Genomic DNA, 22,438 nt, shown 5'->3' on the forward strand with positions numbered 1-22,438 from the left:
AATTTTCTCTTTGACCCAAGGTGAGCACATTACAGTGATTACAAGCCTGGGAGTCCAGTCATTTGTACCATGTTACACAGGCAGGAGACAGAGGGTCTGGTAAACACCCCTGGGGCTGAACTCATGTAGATTTCACTCCACACCACTACTGACTGCCCAGGGAGGTGTCAGTGCTCACCACGGATGATGTGGAGTCCAGGAGGCTCACGGCTTGCATCTCGATCTTGTCCTCGCCAAAGCTCTTCAGCAGCTTCATAACCTCACTCACCGTCAGCCACTTACAATCCACAAGCTGAATGGAGACAATATAATCTCCTTCCCGGGCTCCTGCCACCTGAAAAAGTATTGTTGAAAATAAGTCAACGTTTTGTTCACTCAAATCCTTGAATCAGTCCCCATTAACAAAATAGGTATTTGCGTAAGTTCACATCAAGAAAGCAAAAATTCACGTTGGGTGGCTGAGACGGGTAGATCACTTGAGGTCAGTAGTTCAAGACCAGCCTGAACAACACGGTGAAACCCATCTCTACTAAAAATACAATAATCAGCCAGGTGTGGTGGTGGGCACCTGTAGTCCTAGCTACCTGGGAGGCTGAGGCAGGAGAATTGCTTGAACCCGGGAGGCAGACATTGCAGTAAGCCGAGATCGTGCCACTGCCCTCCAGCCTGGGTGCAATTAAAAAAAAAAAAGTCAAAATTGGCCAGGCACAGTGGCTCACGCCTATAATCCTAGCACTCTGGGAGGCCAAGGCAGACAGAATATTTGAGGCCAGGAGTTCGAGACCAGCCTGGCCAACATGGCAAAACCCCGTTTCTCCTAAAAATACAAAAATTAGGCCAGGCCAGGTAGCTCACACTTGTAATCCCAGCACTTTGGGAGGCCGAGGTGGGCAGATCACAAGATCAGGAGATCAAGACCATCCTGGCTAACACGGTGAAACCCCGTCTCTACTAAAAACACACAAAAAATTAGCCGGGCATGGTGGCACACACCTGTAATCCCAGCTACTCAGCAGGCGGAGGCAGAAGAATTACTTGAACCCAGGAGGTGGAGGTTGCAGTGAACCAAGATCGCGCCACTGCACTCCAGCCTGGGCGACAGAGCAAAAATGTGTCTCAAAAAACAAAAACTAAAACTAAAATTAGCTGAGTGTGGTGGCACGTGCCCGTAATCCCAGCTACTCAGGAAGCTGAGACAGGAGAATCACTAGAACCCAGGAAGCAGAAGCTGCACTGAGCCCTGAGATCGTGCCACTGCACGATCATGACTCACTGCAGCCTCCACCTCCCAACGTCTAAAAAAAACTAAAAACAAAAAAAAGACAGTAAAAATTAATCCTTTTCTTTTAGGGACTGTAGCACCCATGAGGCCTTTCACATCAAGTCAGGCCTTTGACATGGGTGAACCCGCCCTAAATTCAATCACCCAGATATCTGTGTTTGCTGCCAACCAAGAAAAGCATGTGCTTACCGAGGCAGAGCAGTAAGGATCCAGGAAGTGAACCTCAACGGGGGCATTCCCTCTTAAGGTGAACCCCAAGTCCCCTTCTTCTGCAGTGAAGTGGATGCTTCGAGGAGGCGTCCACTGCTTGTTAGCCAAAAACACAGATAAGGGGCCCTTTGGAAGAGAGCATCATTAGGTGTAGGATTTGAAGGCTGGATCAGACACTTGAAAGCTAAAGGGAATTTTGCCTGCTGTCCTTGAAGATCTCACTTGGCCTTGTTCAGGGACAAATGACACATCTGGGGGCATACACGCTACAGCAGTCATGTGAGAACCTGGAAAGCCATCTTCTCAAACATACCCAATATATTTACAATAAAATTATCTTTTAGACATTGTATTAATTATCTTTTTCTTTTTTTTTTTTTTGAGACATTGTCTTGCTCTATCGCCCAGGCTAGAGTGTGGTGGTGTAATCTCGGCTCACTGCAGCCTCTGCCTCCCGGGTTCAAGCAATTCTCCTGAGTAGCTGGAATTACAGGTGCGAACCATCACGCCTGGCTAATTTTTGTATTTTTAGCAGAGATGGGGTTTCACCATGTTGGCCAGGCTGGTCTCAAACTCCTGACCTCAGGTGATCCACCTGCCTCAGCCTCCCAAACTGCTGGGATTAAAGGCGTGAGCCACCGCACCCAGCCAAAATTATCTTAAATAAAATCTCTAATATAAACAATTTAAGACCAGACATGTCTTGCCTGTAATCCTAAGCACTTTGTGTGACCAAGGCAGAAGGATTGCTTGAGGCCAGGGGTTTGAGACCAGCCTGGGCAACATAGCGGGAACCAGTCTCTACTAAAAACATAAAAGAATTAGCCAGGCATGGTGGTGCATGCCTATGGTTCCATCTACTCAGGCTGCTGAGGCAGGAGGACTTCTTGAGCCCAGCAGTTCGAGGCTGCAGTGAACTGATTGTGCCACTGCACTCCAGCCTGGGTGAAAACAGAGTTAGACCCTGTCTAAAAAAAAAAAAAAAAAAAAAGGAAAAAAAATCTCAGGTCAGGCATAGTGGCTCATACCTGTAATCCCAGCACTCTGGGATACCTAGGCAGGAGGATGGTTGGAACCCAGGGTTTGAGACCAGCCTAGGCAACATAGCAAGACCCCATCTCTACAAGAAATAAAAATTAGTTGGACGTGGTGGTGTGTGCCTGTAGTCCCATCTACTAGGGTAGCTAAGGCAGGAGGATCACTTGAGCCCAGAAGGTTCAGGATGCAGTGACCTATGATCATGCCACTGTAATCCAGCCTAGGTGACACAGTGAGACCACATCTCTAAAAAAAATTAAAAAATATTTTTAAAAATTTTAAATAGACAATACCTAAAAACTACTTTTAAAATATGCTATGGGGCCGGGCACAGTGGCTCAGGCCTATAATCCCAGCACTTTGGGAGGCCGAGGTGAGGGGATCACTGGAGCCCAGGAGTTCAAGATCAGCCTGGCCAACATGGTGAAACCCTGTCTCTACTAAAAATACAAAATTAGCTGAGCGTAGTGGCAAAGGCCTGTAATCTCGACTACTCGGGAGGCTGAAGCTGGAGAATCACTTGAACCTGGGAGGTGGAGGCTGCACTGAGCTGAGATCGCACCACTGCACTCCAGCCTGGGCAACAGAGTGAGACTCTGTCTCAAAAAACAAATAAATAAAAATAAGTGCATAAAATAAAATATGCTATGGTCTGAATGTTTGTACCCTCCCAAAGTTTGTATATTAAAATATTAAAATTTTATTAATATTTATTAAAATTTAAAATGTATATTAAAATCATCAATGTAATTATTAGGAAGTGGGGCCTCTTGAGAGGTGATTCAGTCTTGGGGTTGAGCCCTCAAGAATGGGATACATGCTTTTAAAACAGGCCCAAGGGAGCTCATCACCTTTTCTGCCATGAGGACACAGGTAGAAGGCCCTACCTATAAACCAGAACATGGGCCTTCAGCAGATACCAAATCTGCCCATACCTTGGTCTTGGACTTCCCAGCCTCCAAAACTGAGAAATATATTTCTGCTGTTCATAAGCCACCCAGTTTGAGGCATTTTGTTATAGCAGCCCACATGGACTAAGACACCATACTCGCCAAAGTGAAGAGCTGTCCCCTTCGGTCATTTATGTAGAGAGCTTTCAACATACCAGCTTCTAGAAGAAGTCCGTGACTGTCAGCTTGGAGAACTGGGGTAATATAATGTCAACCTCTTGCTCAGTTTTAGCTAGAATAGAGGATTAGAAATGGGAGGATAAATGTTTCTGTAATTGAAAGTGATCCTTACAGCCCGGTGTTGTGGCTCTCGCCTGTAATCCCAGCACTTTGGGAGGCTGAGGCAGGTGGATCAATGAGGCCAGAAGTTCAAGACCAGTCTGGCCAGCATGGTGAAACCCCGTCTCTATTAAAAATACAAAAATTAGCCAGGTATGGTGGTAGGCGACTGTAATCTGAGTTACTTGGGAGGCTGAGGCAGGAGAATCACTTGAACCCAGGAGGCAGAGGTTGCAGTGAGTTGAAGTCTTGCCACTGCACTCCAGCCTGGTGACAGAGTAAGACTCCGTGGGGGGGGAAAAAAAAAGAAAGTGATCCTTGGGAATGAGACAGTACAGAACTTTCTCTTAGTCACACATCCTTCCCCTCGGTTTAGACAAGTAGTACAAGAAGATGGAACACAGCTCAAACCCCGACCTAGGTTGAACTCTACCTTCCATTTGGGTACCTCATGTGAGCCATAGGAGGTATAACTCATTCCTGAGCTGGGACCAAGGAGTGATAACCAGACACATTCCCATGGGGTTTCCTGATATTTAAGGGGCTTAGTGGGCTTCTCTGGCACTCATAAAACCCTAATGAGGAGGCTGGGCATGGTGGCTAATGCTTGTAATCCCAGCACTTTGGGAGGCCGCGGTGGGAGGATCATCTGAGGTCAAGAGTTCAAGACCAGCCTGGCCAACATGATGAAACCCCATCTCTACTAAAAATACAAAAAATTAGCCAGGCGTGGTGGCATGCGCCTGTAGTCCCAGCTACTTGGGAGGCTGAGGCTTGAACCAGGGAGGCAGAGTTTGCAGTGAGCTGAGATCACACCACTGCACTCCAGCCTGGGTGACAAGAGTGAAACGACCTCTCAAAAACAAACAAACAAACAAACAAACAAACAAAAAACCTATTGAGAAGTCATCTATGTTTCAAGTGTTATTGTTATGGAAGTTCCATGCCTCACTGGACACAGTCCTGGGATACTGAGCTTTCTGTTTTCAACATTATTATTATTTTGAGACAGGGTGTCGCTCTGTCGCCCAAGCTGGAGTGCAGTGGTGCGATCACAGCTCTCTTGCAGCTTGACCTCCTGGACTCAAATGATTCTCCTGCCTCAGCCTCCCGAGTAGCTGGAACTATAGGTATGCACCACCATACCTGATGAATTTTTTTTAAATTTTTTGTAGAGATGGGGTCTCACTATGTTGCCCAGGCTGGTCTCAAACTCCTGAGCTCAAGTAATCCTCCTGCCTCGGCCTCCCAAAGTGCTGAGATTAGAGTTTTGGGCCACCGTGCTTGACCTTTTCATTATTAATGTGGTATGAGGATTTCCCAGTGAAAAGGAGGTTTGGCAAGTCATAACCATTGACAGCTACATACCCCCACCAGCATCTTCACAGCAGGCTCGGACTACCCTTAACATAAGGCTGGTCAATCTCTAACAAAGGATCCCAGGGCAGGCTGATTCTACAAACAGCATAAAAAGTGTATCTAGGCCAGGTGTGGTGGCTTACTCTGGTAATCCCAGCACTTTGGGAGGCCAAGGCAGGTGGATCGCTTGAGGTCAGGAGTTCGAGACCAGCCTGGCCAACATGGTGAAACCCCATCTCTACTAAAAATCCAAAAATTAGCTGGGTGTGGTGGTGGGCGCTTGTAATCCCAGCTCCTCGGGAGGATGAGGCAGAAGAATCACTTGAACCCGGGAAGCAGAGGTTGCAGTGAGCCAAGATCATGCCACTGCACTCCAGCCTGGGCAACAGAGCGAGACTCCATCTGAAAAAGAAAAGAGAACTCTAGGGCAAAATAAGCACCTCGGTCCCTGCTCTGTGCAGCCCTCCTTGTGCCAAGCACACAGCAAGGGCTTACTCAACCCCCACAGGCCAGGCGTACTCTTTCCGCAGCACAGGCACCCCCACAGGGGGAACACAGTCTAGGTTACTCACCAACAACACTGGGGGCATCGATCAGGTTCAGCAGGTCATCATCCTCCTGGTACTGGGCGTACGTGAGCCGGGAGCATTCCTGTGCTGCACACAGCACCTTCTGTAGCACCTCAATGCTCCGCAGCTTCTTGCAGAGGCTGGCCTCCTGCACTGACTCCTCGTGATGAGCCATGGCTCTGCGCAGGTGGGACTTCCCTGCAGACGGAAGCCAGCACCCACGTGACTTGGAGATCCACCAAACAGAGCATAAGGGCCCAAAGGGCAGCCCAAGAGGTTGGACGTTCTCTTTTCTAAAGGATCTGCCTGGATAGCTAGAGCCCGTGATACCCTACCTTGTTTTAACCTGAGTGACTCTCTCCTAGCAGAGAGAGACGGACAGACTACATTTTAGTTTCTTCACTTGCAGCTCCCTTTATCCCCCTTAAGGGAATAATTAGTGTAAGCTGACTCCAAGCACACCCAGGAATGCAAACTGCTGATAAGATACTGAGGCAGGCTGTACCAGCAGCTCCTGGGGATGTGCTCAGCGGCAGGTACCTAAAGCCCCTGAATTTATCTCTTAGTGATAGTTTAAGCACCTGCACCTGGAACTGTTTATTTTTTGTAACTGCTTCAATAACCAATTACTTTTTTTAACTTTTTGCCTATCCTGCTTCTGTAAAATTGCTTCAGTTAAACCCCCCTCCCCTATTTAGACCACAGTATAAAAGAAAATCTAGCCCCTTCTTCAGGCCCGAGACAATTTTGAGCATTATCCGTCTCTCGGTCACCGGCTAATAAACGACTCCTGAATTAGTCTCAAAGTGTGGCGTTTCTCTACAATTCACTTGGTTACAACAAGCCTTTTATTAAAATATTATTTTATTTCATTTTATATTTTATATTTAGAGACAGGGTCTCACTTTGTTTCGCATGCTGGAGTACAGTGGTGCAATCATGGCTTACCGTAGCCTCAAACTCCTGGGCTCAACTGAAATTCCCGCTTCTGACTCTTGAGTAGCTGGGACCACAGGCATGCACCACCACACTTGGATAATGTTTTCATTATCATTATCATTTCATTATCATTGCTATGTTGCCCAGGCTGGTCTCAAACTCCTGGCCTCAAGCAATCTGCCTGCCTTAGCCTCCCAGAGTGCTGGGATGACAGGCGTGAGTCACCGCGCCCAGCCCAAGCCTCCCTTAAATGCATATGTAATAAGCTCACTTGTGTCCATAAGATGTTCACTCAACAAATATTTACCAAATGTGCTGGGCACTAGAGATAAAGCAACGAGTAAACAAACTGCCCCCACATTCATGGAGTTTACATGTAGTGGTTGAAGACAGATAACTAACAAGACAAGAAATATGTAATGGATGGGGTGGTGATGAGGTTATAGAGAAAAATAAAGCACGGTAAGCAGAGATGGTAAGAGAAGACTGGGAATGGGGTTGTCCTATGATGGGTGACCAAGAAAAGCTTTTTTTTTTTTCTTGAGACGGAGTCTCACTCTGTCACCCAGGCTGGAATGCAGTGGCATGATCTCGGCTCACCGCAACCTCTGCCTCCCAGGTTCAAGCGATTCTCCCACCTCAGCCTCCCAAGTAGCTGGGACTACAGGCACACACCACCACATCTGGCTAAGTTTTTGTATTTTTGGTAGAGACGGGGTTTCTCCATGTTGCCCAGACTGGTCTCAAACTCCTGACTTCAAGCCATCCTCCCACCTCGGCCTCCCAAAGTGCTGGGATTGCAGGCATGAGCCACCACAACCAGCCAAGGAAGGCTTTGTGATATGGTCCTTTTTGAGCAGAGCCCTGATGGATGTGAAAGAGCAGCAGGTGCGAGGGCCCTGGAGCAGGGGCACGCACAGGTGTTCAAGGGCAAGGAGGAGCTAAGGTGTGCCTGAAGGCGGGAGAGAATGAGTGCAGGGAAGGAACAAGGCCAGATCATGGCGGATCTCATGCGTGCGAGATGAGGGCTCTCACTCCTGTTCTGCGTGAGATGGGAGCCCACTGGGGTGTGAGCAGGGGACTGATGTGATCTGGCCTGCATGAGCAGACTCCGAAGGGGCAGAAGAAAACCAGCTATGAGCAGGGCAAGCCACGTGACCGCTCTGGGTCTCAGTTTCCTCAGCTGTAAAATGGGGATGCCATGAGACCCACCTCATAGTGTTGTGTGGGGTTTAAGTGAGTAAATGTTTCTTACATAAGCACTGTACACATGTGGCTTCCACCAGGGCAGCAGGGTTAAAGTGGCCAGATTTGAGTGTGTCTTCTAGGTACAGCCAAAGGGATTTGCTAATCAAATGTAGGGTGAGAAAGTAAGACAAGAGGTTAGGTGTGGTGGCTCGTGCCTGTAATCCCAGCACTTTGGGAGACAGAGGAAGGAGGATCGCTGGAGGCCAGTAGTTCAAAACCAGCCCGGGCAACATAGTGAGACCGCATCTCTACAAAAACCTTTTTACAATATTAGCCGGGCATGGTGATGCATGCCTATAGTCCCAGCTACTCAGCAGGCTGAGGCAGGAGGATCACTTGAAGCCAGGAGTTTGAGGCTGCACTGAGCTGTGATTGCACTACTGCACTGCAGCCTGGGGGACAGCAAGACACTGTCAAAGAAAGCAAATGAAAGAAAAGGAAAGAGGAAAGGAGGGAGGAAGGGTAGATGGGGAGGAGAGAAAGAGAGAAAGGAAAGAAAGAAAGAATAAAAGAGAGAGAGGAAAGGAAAGGGAAAGAAAAGGAAAGCAACAAGGAAAAAGAAAAGGAGAGGAGAGGGGAGGGGAGAGGGGAGAGGGGAAGGGTGAGGGGAGAGGAGGAAGGATGAGAGGAGAGGGGAGGGGAGAGGAGGAGAAAGGGGAGTGAAGGGGAGGTGGGAGAGGGGAGGACAGGAGAGGAGGGGAAGGATGGGAAGGGAGGGGAGGGGAGAAAGGGAAGGGAGGGGAGGAGAGGGAGGAGGGGAAGGGAGGAGAGGGAGGAGGGGAGGGAGGACGGAGGAGAGAGGAGAGGGAGGATGGCAGAGAGAGGAGGAGAGGGGAGAAGAGAGGAGGGGAGAGAAGGGGAGAGGAGGGGAGGGGAGGGTAACAGAGGGGAGGGAAGAGGAGGGGAGAGAACGGGAGAGGAGGGGAGGGGAGCAGAGGGGAAGAGAGGAGAGGGGAGCAGAGGGGAGGGGAGGGGAAAGAGGAGGAAAGAAAAGAAGAGTGGAGAGTGAGTCCAAGGTTTCTGGCCTGAGCACCTAGAGGGGTGGGAGTTGCCATCACTGAGACGGGGAAGCTGCATATGTGTGCGTGGGGGCAGAGTAGGGTGGTGGAGGTGAGGTCTGCACATGGGAAGAGATATTCACACTGAGACATGGCAGAGACCAAACCAGGACACTTCATTATCAGTCATTAGGTGTTCTTGGGAATTCAGCCATGCATAAGGAAATCAACAAACGTCTCCTTCCCTGTTAGCATGATACAGGCCACCCTGTGGACCCCAAGGGAGATGGTTAAAGTCCTGGCTCCACAGGGGGAGGCCTGGGTGCTATGGAACCCATGAGAACACAGCCTGGGAAGCCCTCTGAGGCTCAGGACTGTGCCTCATGACTTCCGAACCCAAAGTGGCCATGATGACTTGGAACACCCCCCTCTCCCGGGCCCTCTTCAGGGACCTCTCTGTGGCTGTCTGTGAGCAGGACCAGCTGGGCACCAAGTGGGACCCACATCTGGGTGCAGAGGGACACGCACCCAGCTGTCGGCGCTGCTGATCATTCTTCAGTGTGGCCAAGGGTGTCAGCCCCTCTGGCATGTGGTCGTAGAGCTGGGACAGGCACTTCTCCTGGTGGTCCAGATCCGTGCCTGGCTTCACTGCAAAGAGAACCACAGGTTAAATCCCCTCTCATGGACCTGGCCACAGACCCACATAGAGATTTCTCTTTCTACCATGTCTCTAGTTTCCTTTCTTCTGCAGTTTCACAAGGCATTTGGGATCATGGCTCTCCTTTCTGCCCCTGGACACACCCCAGGCAGTCTGACCCTCAAGCTTTTTTTTTCTTTGAGACGGTCTCACTCTGTCACTCAGGTTAGAGTGTGGTCTCACTCTGTCACCAGGCTGGAGTGCAATGGCACAATCATATTTCACTGCAGCCTTGAACTCCTGGGCTCAAGTGATCCTCCCACCTCAGCCTCCTGAGTAGTTAGGACTACAGACATGCACCACCACACGCCAGGCTAATTTTTAAATTTTTTTGTAAAGATAAGGTCTTGCTACATTGCCCAGGCTGGTCTCAAACCCCTGGGTTCAAACGATCCTCCTGCCTTAGCCTCCCAAAGTGCTGGGATCAAATGTGTGAGCCACCATGCCTGGCTACCCCGAAGCTCTTGCTCACTGGAACCAGTCATGCTCCAGAGGTTCAGAGGTTCAGAATTTTTTTTTTTTTTTTTTTTTTTTTTTTTTTTTTTTGAGATGGAGTTTCGCTCTGTCGCCCAGGCTTGGGTGCAGTGGTGTGATCTTGGCTCACTGCAACCTCCACCTCCCGGGTTCAAGTGATTCTCCTGCCTCAGCCTCCCGAGTAGCTGGGATTACAGGCATGTGCCACCATGCCCAGCTAATTTTTCTATTTTTAGTAGAGACGGGGTTTCAGCATCTTGGCCAGGCTGGTCTCGAACTCCTGACCTCATGATCCACCCATCTCGGCCTCCCAAAGTGCTGGGATTATAGGCGTGAACCACCACACCCGGTGAGGTTCATAATTTGACCCTGAGCCCCCACACGCTACCTCCTCTGACTTACCCACCACACAGAACCTCCTAACACAGCCCAGACCCTGTCATGCCTGGCCTGCACCCCTCTGCAGGCTTGCACACCTGCAGCAGAGCCCCTTCCTGCTTCAACCACACCCTCCCTGGTGCGTATCCTGCTCTCAAACCTCACAAAACCACTCTCCACTTCCCCAGCACCCTCGGCCTCTGTTCCTGTGCTCAGACACTTTACTCCCTCTAGGCTGACCCTTCCCTCCTGTGCAGATGGAAAAGTTGAACTCAAATGTCACCGCCTCTGAGAAGCCATCAATGACTGCACCATGGAGTCCACCTGCTGCTGCATTTGTGTCTCTGCAGCAATCACCAAGGCACTATATGGTATTTCTATTTGTTTCAACATCTTGTCTCGCCTAATAGACTATATAGTACTAGGAGTGGTGGCTCACACTTTCAGAGAACCTACAGCATATAAAGCATTATTGAGCTTTGCATACAGGCCCTTCATTTTCATGACAGCCTGTGAGGTAGATTCTCTCCATACACCCATTTTACAGATGAGAAAATCGAGGCAGAGGACAGCTAAGTAACTTGCCCAAGGTAATACAGCTCATTCATGGCAGAGCTGAGATGAGAACCCAGGAAGTCTGGCTCCAGAGGCTGTCTTTTTAATTCCTCGGGAGGCTGCCTGGATTAGTACTTATTAGATCAAAAATCCCTGGCCAGGCACCATGGCTCATGCCTGTAATCCCAACACTTTGGGGAGGCCAAGGCAGGACAATTGCTTGAGGCCAGGAATTTGAAACCAACCTAGGCAACATAGTGAGACTCCATCTCTACGAAAAAATTTTTTTTCAATTAACTGGTGTAGTGGCATGTGCCTGTAGTCCCAGGTATTTAGGAGGCTGAAGTGGGAGGATTGCTTGAGCCCAGGAGTTCAAGAAGGCAGTGAGCCATGATCATACCACTGCACTCCAGCCCCATCTCTAAAAATAAATAAAATAAAATAAAATAAAACTAAATTAAATTCCGATCATCACAGATTTTTTTTGCATTAATTTTTATTTTATTATTATTAGTTTTTTTGAGATGGAGTCTTGCTCTGCTGCCCAGGCTGGAGTGTGGTGGCACAATCTCGGCTCACTGCAACCTCCACCTCCCCGGCCCAAGCCATTCTCCTGCCTCAGTCACCGGAGTAGCTGGGATTAGAGGCACGCGCCATGCCCGGCTAATTTTTGTATTTTCAGTAGAGACAGGGTTTCACCATGTTGGCCAGGCTGGTCTCAAACTCCTGACCTCAAATGATCTGCCTGCTTTGGCCTTCCAAAGTGCTGGGATTACAGGCTTGAGCCACTGTACCCGGCCTGCATTAATTTTGATTCTTTTAAAATACTACCTTAAAATGTTACTTATCTTGATGCCAGCATTTTTGGCATTCCCTTAGATTCTAGATGCCAGGTGAAAATTCATCCTCTTGCACACAGGCAGAATTAAAGGTGCCTCCTCTTCCTCCCTCTAAAGAAGCTTATAACCCCTAACCCCACCATGGCCTGTGCAGCAGCTGCCTCAGTCATGGGTCATTCTCATCCTCTGCCTTCAGCCTGTGAGCATCTCCAGGGAAGGCAGTTAGCTCTCACTCAGCTCAGAATCGCCCCTGGGGCAGCTGGACCACAGCCCTGGCCAAACCCCCGAACCCCACAGGCCTTACCCTGGTGGTCGATGAGGAGGATGGCAGTGAAGTAGTGGGCCAAGGCCGCGTAGTGGTGGGCCTTCACGCAGGCCAAGCTGGCCCAGGAGTAGAGGATGTTCTCTTTCACCGGCGCCTGGCTCATGGCTGTGTGCAGCTGTTGGCAGACCTCTCCCACCTGAAATAGAAGGGGCATTGGGAAGGGGCAGCCCGGCACAAGGGCCCTCATGAACCCATTTGCAGAGAAAGAGCCCTTTCTTCTTCTCATGCAACAGCCCCTGCCAGGGGCTGCTCCAGAATCTGGGAGCAACTCCAAGCAACCCCTCGTTCTGTCATTGTCACAGTTAACAGGGGGATCAGGCTGCTGTCATTATGCTGGCTTTTAGGTTAAGCTGCAGATGGAATCAGTGATCTGTATCTGAAACACCAACACTTGCCAAGAAAACTCAAGCCAGCAGTACTGGCCGGAGCTGGCACAATGCCCAGGTCACAGGCAAGCTCCCGTGGGAAGGCCCCACTACTTCCAGTGCTCCTGTGCCAGCATTTCCTGCCCACTCCCCAAAGTCACAGGAACCAGGGAGTCTTACCTTGGCAGCCTCCTGAGCCACCTTCACCAGCATGAAGAATTCATTCCAGATCCCAGGAAGGCTGATTTTCTCAAACACGCTTTCTTGGGTTTCTGCAAGCATCATTTTGACAAGCACGCTGAGCATGGCAGGGATCATATTGTAACTTGGAGTATGGGTAAATGTCTCTTTCAGGTAGTTTAAAACCCCTAAAAGTGGAAAATGTTTTGCCCATTAGTTCGGGTTTATATTTACTTCATCACGTTGCTGTAGAGAAAGATAGGAGGCCGTGTGGTGGCTCATGCCCATAATCCCAACACATTGGGAGGTCAAAGCGAGCAGATCACTTGCGTCAGGAATTTAAGACCAGTGTGGACAACATGGTGAAACCCTGTCTCTACAAAAAATACAAAAATTAGCTGGGTGTGATGGCATGCACCTATAGTCTCAGCTCCTCTGGAGGCTGAGGCAGGAGGATTGCTTGAGCCCAGGAGGCAGAGGTTGCAGTGAGCTGAGATCTCACCACTGCACTCCAGCCTGGGTGACAGAGCAAGACTCCGTCTCAAAAAAAAAAAAAAAAAAAAAAAAGGAAAGATAGGAAAAAAAAAGAACCGGTGTCCTACAACATATTAAAAAGTTTGATTCTCAATTATATGGTCCAGCAATTCCACTCCTATGATATATATCCCCAAACAATTGAAAGTGGGGGCTTAAATGATACTTGAACACCCGTGTTAATAGCAACATTATTTACAAGAGCTGAAAAGTGGAAACCACCCAGACATCCATGAGCAGATGAATGATTAAACACAATGTGGCCTATCCATACAATGGCATATTTTTCAGCCTTAAAAAGGAATGAAATTCTGACACATGGTACAGTGTAAATAAGGGCATTATGCTAAGTGAAACAAGCCAGTCACAAAAGGACCAATATTGTAGGATTCCATTTAGATAAGGTACCCGGAATAGTCAAATTCACAGAAACAGAAAGGAGAATAGAGGTTAGCTGGGGCTGGGAAAGGGGGCAATGGGAAGTTATTGCTTAACTGAGTATAGAGCTTTGCTTATCCATCATCCAGATGAAAAAGTTCCGGAGATAGCTGGGCACAGGGGCTGCTGCCTGTAATCCCAGCTACAAGGGAAGCTGAGGTGGGAGGGTTGCTTGATATTAAGAGTTCAAGACCAGCCTGGGCAACATACTGAGACCCCTGTCTCTTAAAAAATATATACTTTTTAAAAATGTATTTATTTTATTTATTTTTGAGACAAGATCACACTCTGTTGCCCAGACTGGAGTGCAGTGGCATGATCATGACTCACTGCAGCCTTAAACTCCTGGGCTCAAGCAGTCCTCCCACCTCAGTCTCCTGAAGAGCTGGGACTACAGACATGCACTACCCCACACCCAGCTAATTGTAAAATTTTTTGTACAGATGGGGTGTGCCTATGTTGCCCAGACTGGTCTCCAACTCTTGGATTCAAGTGATCCTCCTGACTCAGCCTCCCAAAGTGCTGAGATTACAGGTGTGAGCCACCTTGCCTAACCAACAAAAAACATTTTTAACTTCTGGAGATGTTTAGTGGTAATGGCTGCACAACACTATGAATGTACAAATGCACTTAATGCCATTGAACTACACACTTCAAAATGGTTAAAATGTGCTTCTGGTTGGCAGGATAATTTTAAAATTTTAAAAATTTAAGATAATCATTAAAATGGTAATTTTATGTTCTGTGTTATTTTACTATAATAAAAAAACGGGTTAAAATAGTACATTCTAGGTTATATATGTATATTTTAACACTATTTATTTATTTATTTATTTATAAGTAAATGCCCAGGCTGGAGTGCAGTGGCATGATTTCAGCTCACTGAAACCTCTGCCTCCCAGGTTCAAGCGATCCCCCTGCCTCAGCCCCCCAAGTAGCAGGTATTACAGGTGCTCACCACCACGCCCAGCTAATTTTTGTATTTTTACTACAGACAGGGTTTCACCATGTTGGCCAGACTGGTCTTGAACTCCTGACCTCAGGTGATCTGCCTGCCTCGGCCACCCAAAGTGCTGGGATAACAGGTGTGAGCCACCCCACCCAGCCTTTTAACCCAATTTTTAAAAATTGGATTATCTTCCAAAACACTTACATCTCTATTGAGTAGAGAAACCAGCCTGCTCCCCACAACTTCTGTGTCACCTGGGACAAAATTCCATCACGACAGGTATGGAGATGCAAGCAGAGAGCAGGCAGAAGGACTGAGGGGCTCACAGGGGGCCAGGCTCACACATAAGATCTGAGTCATTCAGCAGTCCAGGGCTTTTCCCCTGGACCTCAAGAAAGATCTATTCTGGCCAGGCGCGGTGGCTCATGCCTCTAATCCCAGCACTTTGGGAGGCCGAGGCGGGTGGTTCACCTGAGGTCAGGTTCGAGACTAGCCTGGCCAACATGGCAAAACCCTGCCTCTACTAAAATTATAAAAATTAGCCAGGCATGATGGTACACACCTATAATCCCAGCTACTCAGGAGGCTGAGGTAGGAGAATCACTTGAACCCGGGAAGCGGAGGCTGCAATGAGCCGAGATCTCACCACTGCACTCCAACCTGGGTGATAGAGTGAGATTCCGTCTCAAAAAAAAAACCTCAATCCGTCTGCTCCAGTGGAAATTTTCATGCTGCAGCCTTCCACTGACTTCTTTATAGTTTAGTAAATTAACTGTCCAAAGCGCTAACTGACAATCAATCTGGAACTGAAATAGAGTCTCTCATATGAATCCCAGCCAACTGGGTCCTCTGGTTTTGTTGCTGAGCAAAAAAAAAAAAAAAAAAATCCCCGCCCTGCGGAGGGATGGCACCTGCTGTTTTGAGCTGTGAGCTCCATGGGGGTTCCCTCACACTCCCCACTGTTCTCCCACTTGCTTCATTTCATCTATAATTTGTCTCCATTGCTATAATCTCAGAGACAGGACACAGAGTGCCTGCCTAAGATTCCCCAGAAAGATGAGTCCAGAGAAAAGATTTACAACAAAAGAAATCAACTCATACTTGGAATCTTAGCATATCACTTCATCCTAAGAGACCAATCTTTCATTTTTTTAATTAATTAATTATTTTTTGAGACAGGTTCTTGCTCTGTCGCCCAGGCTGGAGTGCAATGGCACGATCTTGGCTTACCACAACCTTGGCTGATCCTTCCATCTCAGCCTCCCAAGTAGCTGAGACTACAGGCATGCACCACCAGGCCCAGCTAATTTTTGTACTTTTTGTAGAGATGGAATTTTGCCTTGTTGCCCAGGCTGATCTCAAATTCCTGAGCTCCAGCAATCCACCCACCTCAGCCTCCTAAAGTGCTGGGATTACAGGCATGAGCCACCATGCCTGGCCTATTTCTTTAATTAAAAAAAAAAAATTCTTTTTGACAATCCTAGCTCACTGCAGCCTCAAACTCCTGGGCTTAAGTGATCCTCCCGTCTTAGCCTCTGGAGTAGCTGGAACTATGGGCGTACACCACCACGCTTGGCTAATTTTAAATATTCTGTAGAGACAGGGTCTTCCCATGTGGCCCAGGCTGTTAGGACCAATCATTGTAACATCAGAAATTTCACAATGAGTTGAAGTGGCAAAGCTCTGGTTCTTCACAAGCTTGCAGGGCAAAGTGATATCAAACAATGATCCACACGGGTGGAAGGGGATCACACCCCAAAGCAGAATGTCGATGATCAACCTAGAAGGCAACACACTATAGAGCTAGTGTGGAGAACACACTGTGGTCTACACTGTGCCCTGCTCTTGCATCCATCCCCACGCGGAGTCTGACCCAGACACAGGCCCTGCTATGGGGGAGCAAGGCAGAACCCGCAGGCAAGGGTGAGCCATGCCAGGCTCACCCACAGCACTGGGTCTGGTGACCCCGGTCCTCTACAGGTGTAAGCACTAGGCTGCTTTTCTCCTCGACCCCGCACCTCGTTCTCATACTAGGATTACCTGAGGTCAGGAGTTTGAGACCAGCCTGGCCAACAGGGCAAAACCTCATCTCTACTAAAAATACAAAAATTAGCCGGGCATGGTGGCAGGCGCCTGTAATCCCAGCTACTTGGGAGGCTGAGGCAGAAGAGTTGCTTGAACCCAGCAGGCAGAGGTCGTAGTGAGCAGAGATTGTGCCACTGCACTCCAGGCTGGGTGACAAGAGCAAGACTCTATCTCAAAATAAACAAATAAATAAAATAAAATAACAAAAGACAGTTCCCAGAAGAAGGGAACTGAGCTATGAGACATCCTTTGAATGCATCACTTGACAAAGGGTTGAGAACACCCACATCATGCTGGAGAAGTTGGCAGAATGCAGGTGACATAAAGGCATGGAGGGGCAGGGCGCGGTGGCTCACCCTGTAATCCCAGCATTTTGGGAGGCTGAGGCAGGTGGAACACCTGAGGTCAGGAATTCGAGACCAGCCTGGCCAGGATGGTGAGACCCCATCTCTACTAAAAATACAAAAATTAGCCGGGCATGGCGGCGGGTGCCTGTAATCCCAGCTACTCAGGAGGCTGAGGCAGGAGAATCGCCTGAAACCGGGAGGTTTCAAGCAGTGAGCCAACATTGCGCCACTGCACTCCAGCCTGGGCGACAAGGGCGAAACTCCATCTCATAAATAAATAAATAAATAAATAAATAAATAAATAAATAAATAAAGGCACGGAGAGTAATACGCACAGATAGGGTACACCTAATACAAGAAAAAGAAGCCTACGGTTTCACTATTTGGGAAAAGTTATTCTGCTCTTCATGACAGTGTTGAAAGAAACAGTTATGCACTGCCATCCCAGGGCCACTTGTCTGGAAAAGATCAATCATCAGCCACAGGATTCACCATGTACATCAAGCCATCCCAGACTGAGGTCTGAACCACCGAGCAAGTTTCTTTTTTTTTTTTTGAGACGGAGTCTGACTCTGTCACCCAGGCTGGAGTGCAGTGGCACGATCTCGGCTCACTGCAAGCTCTGCCTCCCGGGTTCATGCCATTCTCCTGCCTCAGCCTCCCAAGTAGCTGGGAATACAGGTGCCCGCCACCAGGCCCAGCTAATTTTATGTATTTTTAGTAGAGATGGGGTTTCACCATGTTAGCCAGGATGGTCTCGATCTCCTGACCTTCGTGATCCACCTGCCTCGGCCTCCCAAAGTGCTGGGATTACAGGCATGAGCCACTGCGCCCGGCTGGAGCAAGTTTCTTAATGGGAAGTTACACCAGAGCTGCAGACTGGTCTGGCCCTTGCAGGGGACGACCTGTAGACCCTCTTCAGTGGGGGGTCACCTGGTGCCACCAGGCGGGGCCAAGGCTCTGTCCAGTCAGCCCTGGAGGAGACATACCTGCAGCTCTCTGAAAGGCATCTATGGCACTTTGCAGCCCAGCCTGCGTCTGCCGATAGCGCCGGGTCCCAATCTGGGTGTAGAGGGCCCCAGTGTTGAACAGGACACTGGCCTTCTCCAGCAGCAGGTTCTGCTGGCTGACCAGAACCCCAGTGAGGGAGTCATACCTATGTGAAAGAAATGCATTCAGGGAATACAGATTACTTGGCTAGTTAATGCTACTTTTGGATGCAAGTGGAAAAATTATTATTATTATTATTATTATTATTTTATTTATTTATTTTTGAGATACAGTCTCGCTCTGTCGCCCAGGCTGGAGTCCAGTGGAGCGATCTCAGCTCACTGCAAACTCCGCCTCCCAGGTTCATGCCATTCTCCTGCCTCAGCTTCCCAAGTAGCTGGGACTACAGGCACCCGCCACCACGCCCAGCTAATTTTTTTGTATTTTTGGTAGAGACAGGGTTTCACCGTTTTAGCCAGGATGGTCTCAATCTCCTGACCTCGTGATCCACCCACCTCAGCCTCCCAAAGTGCTGGGATTACAGGCATGAGCCACTGTGCCTGGCTCTATTATTATTTTTTTAAGAGTCAGGATCTCACTCTGTTGCCCAGGCTGGAGTGCAGTGGTGTGATCATAGCTTACTGCAGCCTCCAACTTTAGGGCTCAATTGATCCTCCCACCTCAGCCTCATGAGAATAGCTGGGATTACAGGTGCATGCCACCATACCTGCCTAGTTTTTTTTTTTAATTTTTGTAGAGATGGGGTCTCACTATGTTACCCAAACTGCTGTTAAACTCCTGGGTTGGCTGGGTGCAGTGGCTCACACCTGTAATCCCAGCACTTTGGGAGGCCAAGGCGGGTGGATCACCTGAGGTCAGGAGTTCGAGACCAGCCTGGCCAACATGATGAAACCCAGTCTCCACTAAAAATACAAAAATTAGCCAGGCATGGTAGCGGGCACCTGTAATCCCAGCTACTCAGGAGGCTGAGGCGGGAGAATCGCTTGAACCCGAGAGGCGGAGGTTACAGTGAGCCGAGATTGTGCCACTGTGCTCCAGCCTGGGCAACAATAACAACAACACCAAACTCATTTCTTCAACAAAATTCAAGAATGCACATGCACTGAGGCTTTTGTTTCCAAGCAAGATGACAGGACTAATCACACTGACCACCACAGCCACACACAAAAATATCTGATGGGGTAACTTTATAAACACAGCATGGGACATCCAGACAATGGACTATTACTCAGTACTAAAAATGGAGCCTTTTCAAGCAAGCCTTGAAAAGATGCAGAGGAAACATTACTAAGAGCCAACCTGAACATTGCTACCTACTGTATAGCACGCTGTGTGAGTCCAACATTCTGAAAAGCCAAAAACCCTGGAGACAGAAGAAAGATCAGGGGTTGCCAGGACTTAGGGGGAGGGAGGGAGGAACAGGCAGAGCACACGGAGGATTTTTCCAGCAGGGAAACTCTTCTGTACGACACTGCAAAGATGGATCACTGTCACTCTATGTTGGTCAAAAGCCGCAGAATACACAAGTGCAAGAATGAACCCTAATGGGAACTATGGACTCTGGGTGATAATGATGTGTCAGGTAAGTTCCTCAATTATTTAAAAAAAAAAAATGCGCCGGGTGCGATGGCTCACACCTGTAATCCCAGCACTTTGGGAGCCCGAGGCAGGCAGATCACAAGGCCAGGGACTGAGACCAACCTGGCCAACGTGGTGAAACCCCATCTCTACTAAAAATACAAAAATTAGCCAGGCGTGGTGGGGCACACCTGTAATCCCAGCTACTCAGGAAGCTGAGGCAGAAGAATCACTTGAACCCAGGAGGCGGAGGTTGCAGTGAGCCGAGATCACGCCACTGCCCGCCAGCCTGGGCAACAGAGCGAGAATCTGTCTCAAAAAAAAAAAAAAAAAAGGCCGGGTGCAGTGGCTTACACCTGTAATCCCAGCATTTTAGAGGCCAAGGCAGGTGGCTGGCTTGAGCTCAGGAGTTTGAGACCAGCCTGGGCAACATAGTGAAACCCCTCTCTATCAAAAATACATGGTGGTGGCATGTGCCTTTAAGCCCAGCTACTTGGGAGGCTAAGGTGGGAAGATGGTTTGATACTGGGAGGCAGAGGTTGAAGTGAGCTGAGATCACACCACCACACTCCAGCCTGGGTGACAGAGTGAGACTCCGTCTCAAAAAAAAAAAAAAACTGTGTGTGTGTGCATATATATATATATGTATATATGTATATATATATATGTGTATATATATGTGTATATATATGTATATATGTGTGTGTGTATATATATATGTGTATATATATATATATGGCTTCTCCTAAATGAAATATGGCAATTACTAACCCCTCATAATTCTTTCTGAAATCTAAAACCTCAGGATTTGTTTTACTTTTTTATTTTTTCAGACCAAGTCTCACTCTGTTGCCTAGGCTGGAGTGCAGTGGCATGATCATGATTCACTGCAGCCTCAACCTCCTGGGCTTAAGTGATCCTCTCATCTGAGCCTCCCAAGTAGATGGGACTACAGGCATGTGCCACCCATGCCTGGCACATTTTCTCTAATTGTTTTGTAGAGATGGGGTCTCACTGTGTTGCCTAGACTGGTCTCAAACTCCTGGGCTCAAGTGATCCACCCACCTTGGCCTCCCAACATGCTGGGATTCCAGATGTGAACCACCACACCCAGCCTAGGACTTGTTTTATTTATTTATTTTATTTTTATTTTTATTTTTTGAGACAAAGTTTTGCTCTTTCACCCAGGCTGGAGTGCAGTGGCGCCATCTTGGCTCACTGCAGCTTCCGCTTCCCGGGTTCAAGCAATGGTCCTGCCTCAGCCTCCTGAGTAGCTGGGATTACAGGTGCCCGCCACCACACCCGGCTAATTTTTGTATTTTTAGTAGAGACATGTTGGTCAGGCTGGTCTCAAACTCCCAACCTCAGGTGATCCACCCACCTCGGCCTCCCAAAGTGCTAGGATTACAGGTATGAGCCACCGCACCTGGCCCTAGGACTTGTTTTAAAGTTTACTCATGAACCAAGGGGTGTGCAGACAGCTTCTCCCTAATTCATGACTAAGGAGAAACCACCTTTCACCATGCAGACAGCCTGGTGCATTGTTAGGAAAAGTCATCCCCCTTTCCTTTGCTTTCCATGAGGAAGGCATCAGTAGCCAACCATCGGCTATAGAAACATTCAATTCTGATACGCCCCCACCTTCTAGGATGTATTCTCCTTTCACTGACACTCCTAACGACACTCAGAGAAGGGGTGCAGCATCTCCAAAGTACTTTTTTTTTTAGGTTTTTGGTGTTTGTTTTGTTTTGATACAGACTCTCACTCTGTCGCCCAGGCTGGAGTTCAGTGGTGCAATCTTGGCTCACTGCAACCTCTGCCTCCCAGGTTCAAGCAATTCTCCTGCCTCAGCTTCCCAAGTAGCTGGGACTACAGGCATGCACAACCATGTCCAGCTAATTTTTGTATTTTTTAGTAGAAGCAGGGTTTCACTATATTGGACAGGCTGGTCTCGAACTCCTGACCTCATGATCCACCTGCCTCGGCCTCCCAAAGTGCTGGGATTACAGGTGTGAACCACTGCACTCAGCCTTTTTTTTTCTTTTTTGAAACAGGGTTTCACTCCTATCACCCAGGCTGCAGTGCGGTGGTGTGATCTCGGCTCACTGCAACCTCTGCCTCCCGGGCTCAAGTGATTCTCCTGCCTCAGCCTCACGAGTACCTGGGACTACAGGTGCATACCATCATACCCAGCAAATTTTTGTATTGTTTGTAGATATGGGGTTTTGCCACATTGCCCAGGCTGGTCTCAAACTCCTGGGCTCAAGTGATCTGCTTGCCTCAGCCTCCCAAAGTGTTGGCAATATAGGCATGAAAAACCACTGTACCCAGCCTCCCAAGTATTTAAAGTATACTAATCTTTGAAAACACCAATTGGGTCTATGGCCATACCACCCTGACATGCCTGATCTTGTCTGAAAATACCAATTGTGGAGAAGAATCAAATCCTCTACTTCCATTTTTTAAATCTGATCTAAGCTGAGTGTGTAGCTCATGCCTATAGTCCCAGCTACTCAGGAGGCTGAGGCAGAAATATCACCTGAGCCCAGGAATTCAAGACTAGCCTGGGCAACACAGTGAGACCCCGTTTCAAAAGAAACCTGATCTATTTCTGTTTGGTGCTTTTGTCTCACTGGACAAGACCTGATTTTCTCTCTCTCTCTCACTCACTCACACATACACACGCATGCCCCAGTCCAATCTGCGACAAGAATCTTGCTTCTGGCTAATTCCACTTCAGAGCCCTGTGCTTCCCCAGTGATACAACAAGCAAGAAAAATGTCTCCTCTCCTTGGCTCACTTGTTCTGAGA

At 48.4% G+C, this 22,438-nt stretch overlaps 1 pseudogene; it reads right to left on the reverse strand.

The window, feature by feature from the left end:
- Positions 1 to 22,438, reverse strand: part of LOC467968 (rhophilin-2-like) — a 50,772-nt pseudogene that overhangs the window by 10,788 nt on the left and 17,546 nt on the right.

Source organism: Pan troglodytes, chromosome 18 (assembly GCF_028858775.2).
Source record: "Pan troglodytes isolate AG18354 chromosome 18, NHGRI_mPanTro3-v2.0_pri, whole genome shotgun sequence".
Taxonomy (NCBI): Eukaryota; Metazoa; Chordata; class Mammalia; order Primates; family Hominidae; genus Pan; species Pan troglodytes.